This window comes from Trachemys scripta, chromosome 21, assembly GCF_013100865.1.
Source record: "Trachemys scripta elegans isolate TJP31775 chromosome 21, CAS_Tse_1.0, whole genome shotgun sequence".
NCBI classification, from domain to species: Eukaryota; Metazoa; Chordata; order Testudines; family Emydidae; genus Trachemys; species Trachemys scripta.
The window spans coordinates 2306346-2320821 of NC_048318.1; positions in this window are offsets into that span (position 1 = coordinate 2306346).

The following is a 14476-nucleotide window of genomic DNA, read 5'->3' on the forward strand; positions in this document are numbered from 1 at the left end:
CCTCTTGGTCTGCCCAGCCCTACTGGACACAGAGACAGCCAGCTCCTTGTGGTACCACATGACAATCCTCGCTAGTGCTGCCCGTAGACTCATCTCCAAGGGCTTGGCGGACATCACTCAGAGTGGCCCCTGAGTGGTCACTGAGCAATGTCCCCATGGCATGGACAGGGAGACAATTTGGGGCTGGTTTTCCAGATGAAGTCAATGGGAGCTGTGGGTACGTAACGTCCCTGACAATCGGGCCTTGGATAATTGGCCCAAAGCCACATAGGTAGCAGCATTCAAACTCCGGTCTCCTGCCTGAGCCATAAGGCCCCACCCTCCGGGGGCAGGCACAGGGAGTACTGGGAACACAGGACATGCTGGCTGCTCTCTCATTTGGGAGCTCCTTGCCAGGTGTGTGGCTGTCTCTGATGGACCCGTGGCACTGTCTCTTTCTGAGGCTTCACCTGGCTGGAGTTGACTCAGCTCTTTTTTTCTTTGGGAGCGTCTCACTTGTAACAACCACTGTCAGCTACCCGGAAAGCACTGCTTTCCCTGTAATCCGTCATAGTGCTGGGCCTTTTCAATCTTCCTGCGGCACCTACCCAGCTCCTCTAAATGCACTCTCAGCCCATCAGCATAGCATTCACCCATGGCACCAGCCCTCCCAGACATGCCACCTATGGAAATGCTTCCCAGGAAGCAAAGCAGCACCTGTGCACGCCAGCTTCGCTCATACTGGCCTGCCAGAGTTGCAGACGCTCTGGCCGTTGTCCAAGGACAGCCTGTGTGGGATAAGTAGGGAGCTGCAGTGATCACCTCAGTGGAGCTAGGTTCCCCGTGCTGCTGGTGGAAGTGGAACCCATGTCACGGTGGTCCACAGAGAAAGCTGTGCATCCTTACTCATCTAAGTGCCACCTCTCTGGCTTTTGTCACTCATCACCTTCCAATCACACACCTCCCTGGCCCGCTTCCCTCCAGACCTTAATGTTTATGGAGCACTTATTGCCACGCTCTCAGTGCTTTTCCTGGACACTGGGCTCAAAGCTGCCTCCACCTCTCCTACCTGCAGCTGCTGGAAACACTGATGTAAATTCCCATTCAGCATCTTTGGTTCAGCTTTTGGGCTCAGGCAAAACTCCAACTCCCAGGAGAATTCCTGTTCCCGAACAGATTATAAAGGTACTTCTTCTGTGCAGGAGGAAGCATGGCCATAGGGCCGACACAGAGCTCGGGTTAGTCTCTGTGTCTGACCATGGGCAAGCCACTGTCTCTATGGCTCCACTCCCACCTTTGTTTTAAAAGGGTGGATACCTATTGCACAGGGGTATTTAACCAATGAAGCCAGGCCTGACTGGGAAGTGCTTTGAGAGCCTGAGATGGAAGCACTAGGAATGCAAAGTGGTCCTGATGGTTGCAGAGAGCTAGTAGTCCCAGAGAGCCACATTCAAGCTCTTGTCCCATGGGTGCTGAGGACACCATCTGCCTGGCCCTATGACACACAATCTTGCTTGCCAGCATCAGTGCATCACTGCTTTGTGCCTCACTCCCCCAGCCAACCAGCTGGCTCTGTCTCCCTCTTTGTGGGTGTCCCAGCATCTGGTGCCACTATCCCCTGCCGAGTTCTGAAGCTTCCATGAACTGGGGGATATCTAACAACTCCATCCCATTGCTTTGGCTTCCAAAGCTGGTGCCAAGCAATAGAGTCAAGAGTAATTGGGATTCATGACCAAGCCCCTCGCCCTGATAAACACCCTTTGCCTGCAGCATAGGAAGTGTGTCTCTGCATGCTGGCTCTTGTGGTCATGGCATACTCTCAAAGAAGGAGAAACAAAACATTGCAACCTTCAAGGAAGAGCAGCTCTGTAACACAACTGTATTGCTTAGAATACAGAACCGTAACACGCAAGCCAAATACAGAGAGAGACGAAGCAGGCTGAACCCTAAGGCAGAGAGGCACAAGTCACCCCATCTTGCTCTTTTGTTGATGGCCCATTGAGGTCCCAGATCACACAGCTTTCCTCAGAGGCCCCTAGCCTGCAAGCAGGATCAGGAAACCCCTTACATGTTTACAGTAACAGCTTTTAATCTAAACGCAGTTTTCAATGCATGACATCTCTTCACCTTTCCACACTGGATCTGACACAAGGGCCCTGCAGGCTCCCATTTCCCAGCAGGGCTCCTGGGCACTTCCTTCCATTACGGACAGACGGCCTTTGGACTGAGCTGCTTTCAGAATGGGACCACCTGTGTTGTGGCTGGCCTCACAGGAGTCTGTCCCCATGGCAGGGCATGCTCCCTCTCTCTGCTCATGGCCCTGACTGGTCGCTCAGCACCCGTGATGTGCTATCACACTTACCCCGCACACACGCTGTTCTCAGCGCGCTGTAACTGGTCTGGCCAGGCCAGGCCCGGAAGCCCCCAAGGATCCCACTCAGGGTCATTCAGCGGCTTGCTGCTGGGACAGCGCGTTGGAGGTCAGGCAGCATCCCCCCCACCCCTGCTCCTCCTCACGCCGCTGAGCAGGAACGGAGCTCTGTCTGAAAAGCTGCGTGCTACCGCCCAGCCGAGCATTGTTATTTAGTAAATCTGTTTTCCAGCTTATCTGGGCAGCGCTGTTTGCGCTGGTGGGGTTTGGGTGGAAGCGGCAGGCACTGGTTTTGGAGCGCTGTTAATTTTTAACCACCCCAGCGCTGTTCTTTCCTGGCTGTAGGAACCAGCTTTCCCTTTTCAGAAGGACCCCAATCTTCCAATGGCCATTCTCCCTCGAGCCCTCAATGCTGTACGGGAAGAAGGGGTCCCATGCCTTCGAGCCAGGTCCTTCCTCTGGGACTCCTGCCTCCCCCTTCCCTCCACGCGTGCACTGCCCCTACCCCTGAAACCCCGGCAGTGCCAAGGGGTCCCTGGGCGGTGCCACGGGGCAGGCGGTGGGCTGAAGGCGTTGCTGAGTGGGGGCCACAAGAGCGTGGTCAGTGTGGCACAGCGTGCGATTAGCAGTGGCTGCCTCTTGCGTGAGTCAGAGCTTCACACCACTTGTTTGCTTTAGCTGAGGTATAAGATAAAGAGCAGTCGCGCTTGCTGGACAGTTTCAGCTCTAAGCAGAAAGGTGACATGGCCAGGACCAGGCTCCCCAGCCCCCCGCTCTGCTGTTTGGCTTTGACCTTCTCCGCATTCTTTGGTGAGTAACCAATGGCCAGTGGCTTGTGGCCATGGGCTTTTCATGGGTGTGGGTGCCCAGGCAGGGATCTCAGTTGGGGCTATTCGTGGGGCTGGGTGTCAGCTCTGTTTGTTCCCGCTTGCCCAGTCCAGGCAGTAGAGGAGGGCTGCAGAGCCTGGCTCGTGGCTCTGGAAGCCTCGGCACTGGGGCAGAATGCGAAAATCCTCGGCACAGTCCTGCAGCTTCCTCCCCCTGTCTTAACGGGAAGGCTTGCATGGCTGGCAACCCTAGTGCTTCCCTGGGACACCTGCCTTGTGCCCTAGTTATGCTGACCCTAGCGACCTGCAGCTAACCCTGTATGTCCCAGTACGCTCCAGCCAGAGCAGGGCCTTCTTCACATCTGGTCACATGCTGGGAAGCGCTCTGTCGCTCGTGCTGCGTCCTTGTTTGAGGAACTTGTCACGTACGGTTTCAGATTCTGCATCTTCCACCCTTTGTGAGAGTGCTGAAAATCTGGGAGTCCAACCGTCCAGATCAGCCTAGCTGGCCTGAGCCAGGACCTTCCCAGCCCTCGCATCCCTGGAGTCTTCTACAATCCCCATGTTGGAGGTGCCTGGAGTTGGCTGCCTTCCAGCTGCCAAGCCCTTGCTGGCCAGCCATGCCCAAGTCATCCCAACCGCAGAGCAAACAGGGCAGCACAGACTTGGGAAAGCAGGACGGGTCCTACCAGGCCTGTAGCTTTGGGGTTAGAGCAGGAAGGCACTAGTGGGATGGAAGGAAGATTGAGCCAGGGAAGCAGGAGTGCGTGCGGCTGTGCCCTGATCGGGAGGGTGATTTGGTGAGGGCTGGGGCCGTGTGTGTGTGTGTGCAGGTGCGGGGGAGGGTGAGACATCAGCAATGAGGGTGTGTGGGGGGGTGATTTGGGGGAAAAGGGGGGCTGTTTGCAACACACCTCGGTTGCACCTTGTCTTCAATTGAATTGCAAGCTTTTGGCAGGGACTGAGCAGGAGCTGTGCGCAAAGTGCGGGGGGTGGGAAATCAGGCTTAGATTGGCAAGTTCATCGCAACCGTAACCATGGCGAGCTGAGCCGCTCCCTAACAACAGGAGCAGGGTGGGAAGGGCAGCGAGAGAGAGAAAGAGGGAACCAAAATCATGGATTAGAAAAGTCACTGGAGTGAGTTATGTAAGGAAAGAGACGATGGGGGAAGGAAGTGAAGCCCAGGAGCATGGGAAGCAGCTGGCTCATGTACCCCGATATGTGCAGCATCTGTGATGTTCTGTACCTCGTGGGAACACTCTACACCCCCGTGTTCATCCTTCATCCAATGCAAAATTTGTCATGGGTGTCTTCGGAAGGCTCATGATGCACTGAGCATTGTTGTTATAGTGATGTCATAGGTTATAATTTCATGTATATAGTTATGAGGCTGAAAATGTGCCCGCATGGCTTAAAATAAGCCCAGGCAAAAACTCTCCAAGAGCAGAGAGGCAGTTCACACCTCATCAGGGCATGTATGGGACAAACCCAGCCCAGCCTCACAGGAACAAATGACGCTGGCCTAGGCAGCAACAAGAGGATCGGTTGGACTCTTGAGTGAGTCAGCCCCCTTCCTTTAGCCAGTTTGGGACTGCGATGAAGTAATGCTCACCTGACTCTGAAGGAGGTGGGGCAAAGCCAAGAGGGAAGAAAGAACATGATAAAAGGGAGAGATGTTTGCCATGCTCTTCCTCTCTCTTCCACCTCCATCTACAGACCCCCACCACCCAGCGACTGAAGCGCTGATCAAATGGGAGAGCCTGGCTGAAGGCAACCAGCCAGCCTGTGGTGAGAAGCATCTAAGTTTGTAAGGGCACCGAAAGTGTTAAGATCAGCATAGAATGCGGTTTGCTTTTATTTCATTTGACCAAATCTGACTTGTTGTGCTTAGATTTTAAGTGATTATAAGTCAATCTTCATAGTTAATAAATCTGTTTATTCTACCTGAAGCAGTGCATTTGGTTTGAAGAGTGTCAGAGACTCCCCTTGGGATAACAAGCCTGGTACATATCCATTTCTTTGTTAAATTGACAAACTCATGTAAGCTTCCAGCGTCCAGCGGGCATAACTGGACATTGCAAGACAGAGGTTCCGAGGGTTATGTCTGGGACCGGAGATATTGGCTAGTGTCATTCGCTTGCAAGTAGCTGGGAGCAGCTTCCATGCCAAAGGCTGTGCGCGAAAAGCCCGGGGGTGGGGGTTCTCACAGCAGAGTAGGGTAAGGCCATAGGCGCCCCCCGCCCTGGCCCTGCTCCGACTCCACCCTTTCCCTGCCCCTGCCCTGCCCCCATTCCAACCCCTTTCCCAAAGTCCCCACCCCAATTCCGCCCCCTCCCTGCCCCTATTGGACCCCTTCCCCAAATCCCCGCCCCAGTCCCGCCTCTTCCCTGAGCGCGCCGCATTCCCCCTCCTCCCCACACTTGCTGTGCGAATCAGCTGTTTCGCTACTCAAGTGCTGGGAGCCAGGAGGAAAAAGCAGGCAGGCAGTGCGCCCAGGGGAGGAGGCAGAGGCAGAGTGGAGGAGGAGGTGAGCTGGCGGGGGGAGCGGGGAGCTGCCGGTGGGTGCTAAGCACCCACCAATTTTTCCCCGTGGGTGCTCCAGCCCCAGAGCACCCAAGGAGTCAGCACCTATGGGTAAGGCTGGCTCCCAGAGTCAAGGATTGGAGTGTCCTAGCAGATCACTGATCCAGATAACACCGGAGGGGAATGTCACAGCATCCCAGGGCTTAAAGTTATTGATGAGTTGGTCCAAGCATGTTCCCGCCTCACTTCCCTTCCTCCCTGCTGGACACCCACGCTTCATAGAATCATAGAATATCAGGGTTGGAAGGGACCTCAGGAGGTCATCTAGTCCAACCCCCTGCTCAAAGCAGGACCAGTCCCCAACTAAATCATCCCAGCCAGGGCTTTGTCAAGCCTGACCTTAAAAACTTCTAAGGAAGGAGATTCCACCACCTCCCTAGGTAACCATCCCCCTTTGACTTTCAAACCATGCGTCACCCTCACTCCATGGTGCTGGACCTGGCTCACAGGCGCTGCAGATGTGCCTCGCCTTCCTTTCCTTTTCGCAGAAATACTGGTGAATGTGGTGGTGAAGCTCTTGATACACGTTTGCAATCGACGAGTATTTACTACATGACACAGACCTAGCGTGGGATGTATGGAAACCTCAGTATGCCAAAAATCAACAATGTGATGAGTAGAAAAGTCCAAAATCTAGTTAATATAGAACATGATCAAAACAGCAGCACTGGGATTGCGACCCCAGACCAGACTCCTAGCCCGCATGCTGTGGCCAGAACCAGCGGCTTCAGAGGATGGAACAAGATTCTGATCATGCATCTGAGCACCTCCTCCATGTCAGCTGTCTCCTTCCGGAGATGGGGTGACCAGAACTAGGCGCAGTGGGCAGGGGCACTGCTGAGAATGGCAGCATGATCTCAGTGTTGTTTTATAGCACTCTTCATGCTTTTCTGACCACTACGGCACAGTGAATGGAGGTTCTCATTTTGCTCGCCACAGTGAGTCACAGGTGTTAAGGGCAGACGACGGCACCATTAGATCATTTAGCCCGGCCTCCTGCATGACACAGGCCATTAACTGTCACCAACTTACCCCTGTATGGAGACCAATAGCTGGTGTTTGTCTAAAGCATCTTCCAGAAGGCGCCAGGCTGAATGAGAAGACAGCAAGAGACGGAGCATCCTCCCCTTCCCTGGGGAGTTGTAGTAATGGTTAATCACCTGCACTGTTAAGTTTGGATCTTAATTTGAATTTGTCAGGCTTCGGTGTCTAGCCATTGTCTCTTGTTCTGCCTTTCTCTGTGCATTAAAGAGCCATTTAGTACCTGTTGCTTTCTCCCCAGGAAGGTGCCTTATTCACTGTCATTGTTACACTCCCAGTCCAGGGATGGTTTTAAAACTGAGGTTTTATTAAACTTAATATAAAAACCAAACTCCAAAACCATGCAGCCTGCACAAGCCCCACGCCAGCTCAATCTCCCCGGGGACACCACAACCGCTCTGCGACCAGCCCTCGCTTCCTGACTGCTCTTTCTCTCTTCAGCTGGGCTCCAGACCTTAGAGCAGCGGTCGGCAACCCTTCAGAAGTGTGCCGAGTCTTCATTTATTCATTCTAATTTAAGGTTTCCCATGCTGGTAATACAGTTTAACGTTTTTAGAAGATCTCTTTCTATAAGTCTATAATATGTAACTAAACTATTGTTGTATGTAAAGCAAATAAGGTTTTTAAAATGTTTAAGAAGCTTCATTTAAAATTAAATTAAAATGCAGAGCCCCCCAGACCAGTGGCCAGGACCTGGGCAGTGTGAGTGCCACTGAAAATCAGCTTGCGTGCCGCCTTCGGCACGTGTGCCATAGGTTGCCTACCCCTGCCTTAGAGAGACAGGGCACAGGTCAATTAAAACCATTATTCCCCTATGAGTGCTACATTTCTCCCTCATAAATATTATGTCGGCCTGACATGTCAGCTAACAAAACAGGTTGACGCATACAGATCTGGTGCTATAATATTTGATTTCCTCCTCAAACTGTGGCCAATAAAACCCATCTCTTGTGAGACTTATTACCCGCTCTATGCATCCGATGAAGTGGGCTGTAGCCCACGAAAACTTATGCTCAAATAAATTTGTTAGTCTCTAAGGTGCCACAGGTACTCCTGTTCTTTTTGCGAATACAGACTAACACGGCGGCTACTCTGAAACCCATCTCTCCAGGCAGTTCTCGCTATACCTGCCTTTAGTATTTTTCAGGTAATACCAGTTAATTTTGTAACTTGGTTTCTGATCAAGTATCCAAATGCAATCAATATCACTCACACCTCAAAGCAGAGACCTTCTACCACATCCTCCTGTGTTCTTTTGTTCTCCCTGGACTTACAATGGAGAATTTTAGCAATCACTGGATCTTCTTTCTGAGGCGCCAAAATGTCTTCTCAGGAAATAGACTGGAGGGTGGATTTAATGCCCATGGAGAAGTCTCCTACTGCCAAAGAATTGGCAGTAACGGCTGCTAACCAAGCTACCTTGCCACCTCTTTGTACATCCAAGGGCTGTAGAACAGCCTTAACGACATTACTTGTTTCTTCTGTGCAGCCCATCGTATTGTTTTCCTGGGGGCGTTCTGGATACAGCATTTGCCTCTGGGTTAGATTTCCCTGAATGATATTTGATTTTGAAGTTAGTCAGATAATTCTGCAACCCACTGATGTGCTCTGGCATTCAACCTGGCAGAAGTGAAGACATAGGTTAATGGGTTGTTATTGCTGTAAACTGTGAAGGATTGCTAATGAGACTATGTGCTGGTGCTTCAGAAGAATTGCAGCAGTGGTGTTTGACTATCTCCTCAATAACAATGTAACCAGGGATCAGTTCTCCAGTTTTTGTGGACTGACCAGCACAGTGATAGTCAAGATGTCATCATCTTTGCTTAATTGGAACTGGACTTATAAGGGATTTCAGTTCCATTGCAAGCTCTAAGATCAAGCCCATCTTTTATTTCTAATAACTCTTCAAGCTTCCTAAAATGTGTCACTGGGAGATTTATCTTCCATCCACTACATAAGAACGGCCATACTAGGTCAGACCAATGTTCCATCTAGCCCAGTACCCTGTCTTCCGGCAGTGGCCAATGCCAGGTGCTTCAGAGGGAATGAACAGAACTGGGCAATTATCAAGTGATCCATGCCAGGTTGTTCACTCCCAGCTTCTGGCAGTCAGAAGCTAGGGACACCCACTGCACAGGATTGCGTTCCTGACCATCTTGGCTAATGACCATTGATGGACCTATTCTTCATGAACGTAGCGAATTCTTTTTTTTAACCCACTTTCAGCCTTTACAAGATCCCCTGGCAATGATCCACAGGTTGACTGTGGGTTGGGTGAAGAAGTACTTCCTTTCATTTGTTGTAAACCTGCTGCCTATTAAAATTAACAAGTTACCCCCGTTCTTGTGTTATGTGATGAGGTAAACAACACTTCCCTATTCACTTTCTCCACGCCAGTCATGATTTGATAGACCTCTACCATATTCCCCCTTAGTTGTCTTTTTTCCAACTGAACAGCCCCAGTCTTTTTAATCTTTCTTCAGATGTAAGTTGTTCCATACCCTTAATTAATTTTGTTGCCCTTTTCTTCACCTTTTCCAGTGCTAATATATCTTTATGAGATGGGACGACCAGAACTGCAAGCAGTATTCAAGGTGTGGGCGTACCAAGAATTTACATAGTAGCATTAAGATATTTACTGTCTTATTATCTGTCCCTTTACTTGTCGTTCCTAGCATTCTGTTAGTTTTTTTTATTGCCACTGTTCATTGAGCCGATGTTTTCAGAGAACTATCTAAGTGACTCCAAAATCTCTTTCTTAAGTAATAACAACAGCTAATTTAGACCCCATCATTTTATATGTATAGTTGTGAATGTCTTCCAATGTGCATTACTTTGCATTTATCAACATTGAATTTCATCTGCCATTTTGTTGCTCAGTCTCCCAATTTTGTAAGATCCGTTTTTAACTCCTCATAGGCAGCTTTGAACATAACTATCTTGAATAATTTTGTATCATCTGCAAACTTTGCCACCTCACTGTTTACCCCCTTTTCTAGATCATTTATGAATTATGTTGAACAGCACTGGTCCCTGGGGGACCCTTCAATTTACCTCTCTCAACTGTGAAAACATTTATTCCTACCATTTGTTTCCTAACCAATTACAATTTAACCAATTACTGATCCATGAGAGGACCTTCCCTCGTATCCCATGACAGCTTACTTTGCTTAAGAGCATTTGGTGTAGGACCTTGTCAAAGGCTTTCTGAAAATCCAAGTACATTATATCCACTGGATCACCCTTGTCCACGTTTGTTGATCCCCTCAAAGAATTCTAATAGATTGGTGAGGCATGATTTCCCTTTACAAAATCTATGTTGACTTTTCCCCAACATATCATGTCCATCTATGTGTCTGATAATTCTTTACTATAATTTCAACCAATTTGCCTGGTCCTGAAGTTAGGCTTACTGGCCAGTAATTGCTGGGATCACCTCTGGAGCCTTTTCTAAAAATTGGCATTACATTTAGGTACCTTCCAGTCATCTGGTACAGCGGCTGATTTAAAGACTAGATTACATACCACAGTTAGTAGTTCTACAATTTCATATTTGAGTTTCTTCCCGAACTCTTGGGTGAATACCATCTGGTGACTTATTACAGTTTAATTTATCAATTTGTTCCAAAAATCCCTCTATCGAGAACTCAATCTGGGATAGCTCTTTTGATTTGTCTCCTAACAAGAATAGGCTGGAATGGTGGTGGTGCAGGGTCTGGCTGGAGTCAGGGGACAAAGAGACTTGGCTGGGGCGGCGCATGACTACCATGATGGGGTGAGAGGCTGAAGATCCTCACTGGAGTGAGAGAAGATAGGAGCCCAAATGATTGGACAACAGTATACGATTCACCTAAAATAGAATAAAAAATAGAAAAAATAATACATTTATAAAAAGTGCAAAATAAATTTAAAATAGTAATAATGAATAAAATACAAAAATATTAACAGACTTAAAAAAAGTAAAATAATAAAAACTGAAAAATAAAAGAATTGTAAAATACATAAAAACCATAAAAGGGGAAATAAAATTAAAAGAAACTTAATATCTATCTATCTATCTATATACATATATAAACAATAATAAAATAAAAAAGGAAATACAAGTAAAATATATTAAAAAGGTAAAAATATAACTACTAAGAAAAAACATACACACAAAAAGAAGTACAATTGTAAAACCGAGGGCGAGAGTCCATGGGGCTTGTGCTCCTATATCATAGGTGAGGAGCTCCGATATGTGCCCCCGTGTCCTCCTCTCTGTCCCCTGTGTGGACAGGGCTAGACAGCAGTCTCACTCCGGCCATGTGGCCACCCCAGCCTGGGAGTGAGGGGCGGCGCCCTCCCGGGCTTCTGGACCCACAGACAAAGCCCGGGGGGAACCACTCCCATTTATACTTGCTGGACACAAGGCTCTTGCTCGTGTTGTACAGGAGGCTAAGCGACCCCCCTGTTATACACTGAGCAATGAGGGCTCCCTCCATGTGGGGCAGAGGCGATACCCTGCGCTCCAGGGACGAGGTAGCTGGTGGACAGACCCCGCTGGAGCGGGGAATGTCGGCAGGCGCCACTCTGCCTTGGACGGAGTCATCTCCACTTGAGCAAGCGAGACTCCCCACAACCGCCAGGCACCTCTTCCGTCAGTGGACGGTGACCCTGACTCCGAGAGAGACCCCCGGGAGAGCGAGAGAGAGACGGGGTGTCCCTCGGCTGGGCCCCCTGGGGCGAGATTCAGCCCAGCCGCAGCGGGGTACACAAGGTACTAGGTGGAGAGGGGAAGGAGAGAGAGAGCCAGGCTGGAGGCCTCCGGGCTCTGCTCCCCACTCTGCACCAGCCTGAGTGGGGGGCCTCAGGGCTTTTCCCAGCATGTACCCAGCTCACCCAACCTTGTGTCATGGGACTGGGCCAAGCCTTCGGAATGAGGGGAGAGAAAAGGGCAACGCTGCCTCTGCCCGGGCTGTGCAGGGAATCACCCCGCCCTTCTGGAACTACCTCTGGGGACCCGGCTGGGATTGTAGCTCATTGAGACTTCCAGAGCCTGGCCCCATTGCGGTCACTCCATGAGGTAGAACAGAAACACCTGCCTTTAAAATTCAACTGTATCTAGGGTGACCCCACCTGTATTTCAAGTTCCGTAATAGAGGACACTGCTGCGGGGGGAGGGGGGAAGCTCGAGGGGGTATTTTGGGGTGCTGGAGGGGTGTGTGTGTACTGGGAGATGGTATTTGGGAGGTGCTGGACAGAGTATTTGGGGTGTGTAAGAGCAGGGGTGCCTCTCGGGACCGGGGGACCTCCCGCAGGCCCTCAGGGCGACCGGCAGACAGCACCCCAGGCAGGCGCTTGCTGCGCTGGTGCCTGGAGCCGCCCCTGGTTGTCCCCCATAACGTCCATTCTTCTCCCCCGCACACCCCACGGAGCACTCCCCTTTTCTCCCCCCCCCCCCAAGGAGCACCCTTCTCTCTCTCTCTCCTCCCCTCCGGCAGGGCTGGGTTGGGGGAGGGGTTGGGGGGGAGGGGGAGGCTAGCTGGCTGCCTGCTGAGGAATGAAAGTGAAAGTACCTCACTTCCTCGGCAGCCAGCCAGGATTGGAATGGTCACGTGTGGCTGGGCTGGGGATAGCCAGATCGCATGTGTGAAAAATCAGGACGGGGGGTTGGGATAGGGTGAGCAGATGTCCCACTTTTATAGGGACAGTCCCAATTTTGGGGTCTTTTTCTTATATAGGCTCCTATTACCCCCCCACACCCCCTGTCCTGATTTTTCACACTTGCTGTCTGGTCACCCTAGGTGTGGGTAATTGGTGCCTATATAAGACAAAGCCCCAAATATCAGGACTGGCCCTATAAAATCAGGACATCTGGATCTGGTCACCCTAGCTGGGGAGCGCGTCTCTCCCCCGGGCTGGCAGCGACCCATCTCATCCGGGGGGAGCTGCGCAGGGCAGGATGAGCTGCTGTGGCTCCATGGGTGCCCCGTCCCTGAGATCAGATGCTGGGCTAACTTCACCATGGTCTGTGGGGCTGGCGGTGGTGCCCATTGGCGTGTGATCGGACCTGAGGGTTTGCTGCTGCTGTTGCCACTCTGCACCCCAAGAGGTGGATTTTGGGGTCCTGCAGTTTTCCACCGATCTCCTCCTCTATTGCAGCTGTTGGACCAGCAGGCTGGGGGGTGAGCCAAGCATGAAAGCAGGACTGTGTTGCCATTTAGATTGTCATTTAACAACTTTGTTTGCCAAAAATGCTTGCTAACAATCCCTGAATTCAATTTCAATATATTTTTTTTAAATCAATATCTTAGCCAAAAACAGAAAATTAAGTTGTTGACAATTATTTGTGACAAGTTTGGTTTGGGGCAGGGAGTGGGCCAGTTTTCATCAGAGAAACAAAAACTGTTGACTGACTTTCCTATAGCCTGTTACTGCTAAATAGAGCCTCCGACAACTGTAATCTGCTCATCCCCTTACTAGTGTACAGAGCAGGGGTCGGCAACCTACGGCACACGTGCCAAAGGTGGCACACAAGCTGATTTTTGATGGCACGTCGCGGCGGGCTGAGCGGCTCAACCCACCTCTGCTCTGGGGTTCCGGCTGCTGCCCCATTGCCAGCCGGGGTCCCAGCCGCCGGCCCCACTCAGCGCCTGCTGCTGGCCTGGGGACCCCCAAGGAACCCCAGGCTGGCAACGGGCTGAGCAGGCCGGCGGCTGAGACCCCGTCTGAGCCACTCAACCCGCTGCCGGCCTGGGGTTCCATTCACTCAGCCGGCAGCGGACTGAGTGGGGCCGGTGGGGGGCTGAGTGGGGCCGGCGGCGGGCTGAGCGGGGCCGGCGGCTGGGACCCCGACTGGCAAGGGGCCGGCAGCCGGAACCCCAGAGTAGCAGCAGGCTGAGTGCTGCCGGCACCCCAGACTGGCAACGGACTGAGCCACTCAGCCCCCCCGCCGGTCCCGCTCAGCCCGCCAGCGGCCCGCTCAGCCTGCTGCTGGCTGAGTGAATGGAATCCCAGACCGGCAGTGGGCTGAGTAGGGCCAGTAGCTGGACCCCAGACCGGCAGTGGGCTGAGCGGGGCTGGTGGCTGGAACCCCAGACAAGGATCCCAGGCAAGGATCACACTAAATTGATAAGATCTGCATTTTAATTTGATTTTAAATGAAGCTTCTTAAATATTTTAAAAACCTTATTTACTTTAAATACAACAATAGTTTATTTATATAATATAGACCTACAGAGAGACCTTCTACAAATGTTAAAATGTATTACTGGCATGGGAAACCTTAAATGACAGTGAACTTGGCACACCACTTCTGAAAGGTTGCCGACCCCTGGTATAGAGTGACCATATGTTGTACTAAGATTCTCTTGCTTTTTTTCCCAGTGAGTCAGTATAGCTTTTGCCAGCCCAGAGGTTGGGCAGCCAGTGTCTTACATTTTCACAATGTTTTGTCCAACTTTCATAAAGTAAATACATGGTTAATACGAGTTAAAAAGGCCAGGGACACGTCCTTGTGAAGAATCTGTGTAGCAGATCATGCTAGAGCTGTGACAATGTCAGTTTTTGATGGAACTTTAGAGGCAGTGATTTATCATGTATTTCTGGCAGTGCCCAAAATGTGCTGCTATTGCTAATGTCTTTCCAAACAAAAATGAGGCACAATAGGACTTCTGTAACATTTCTGTGCTACCTT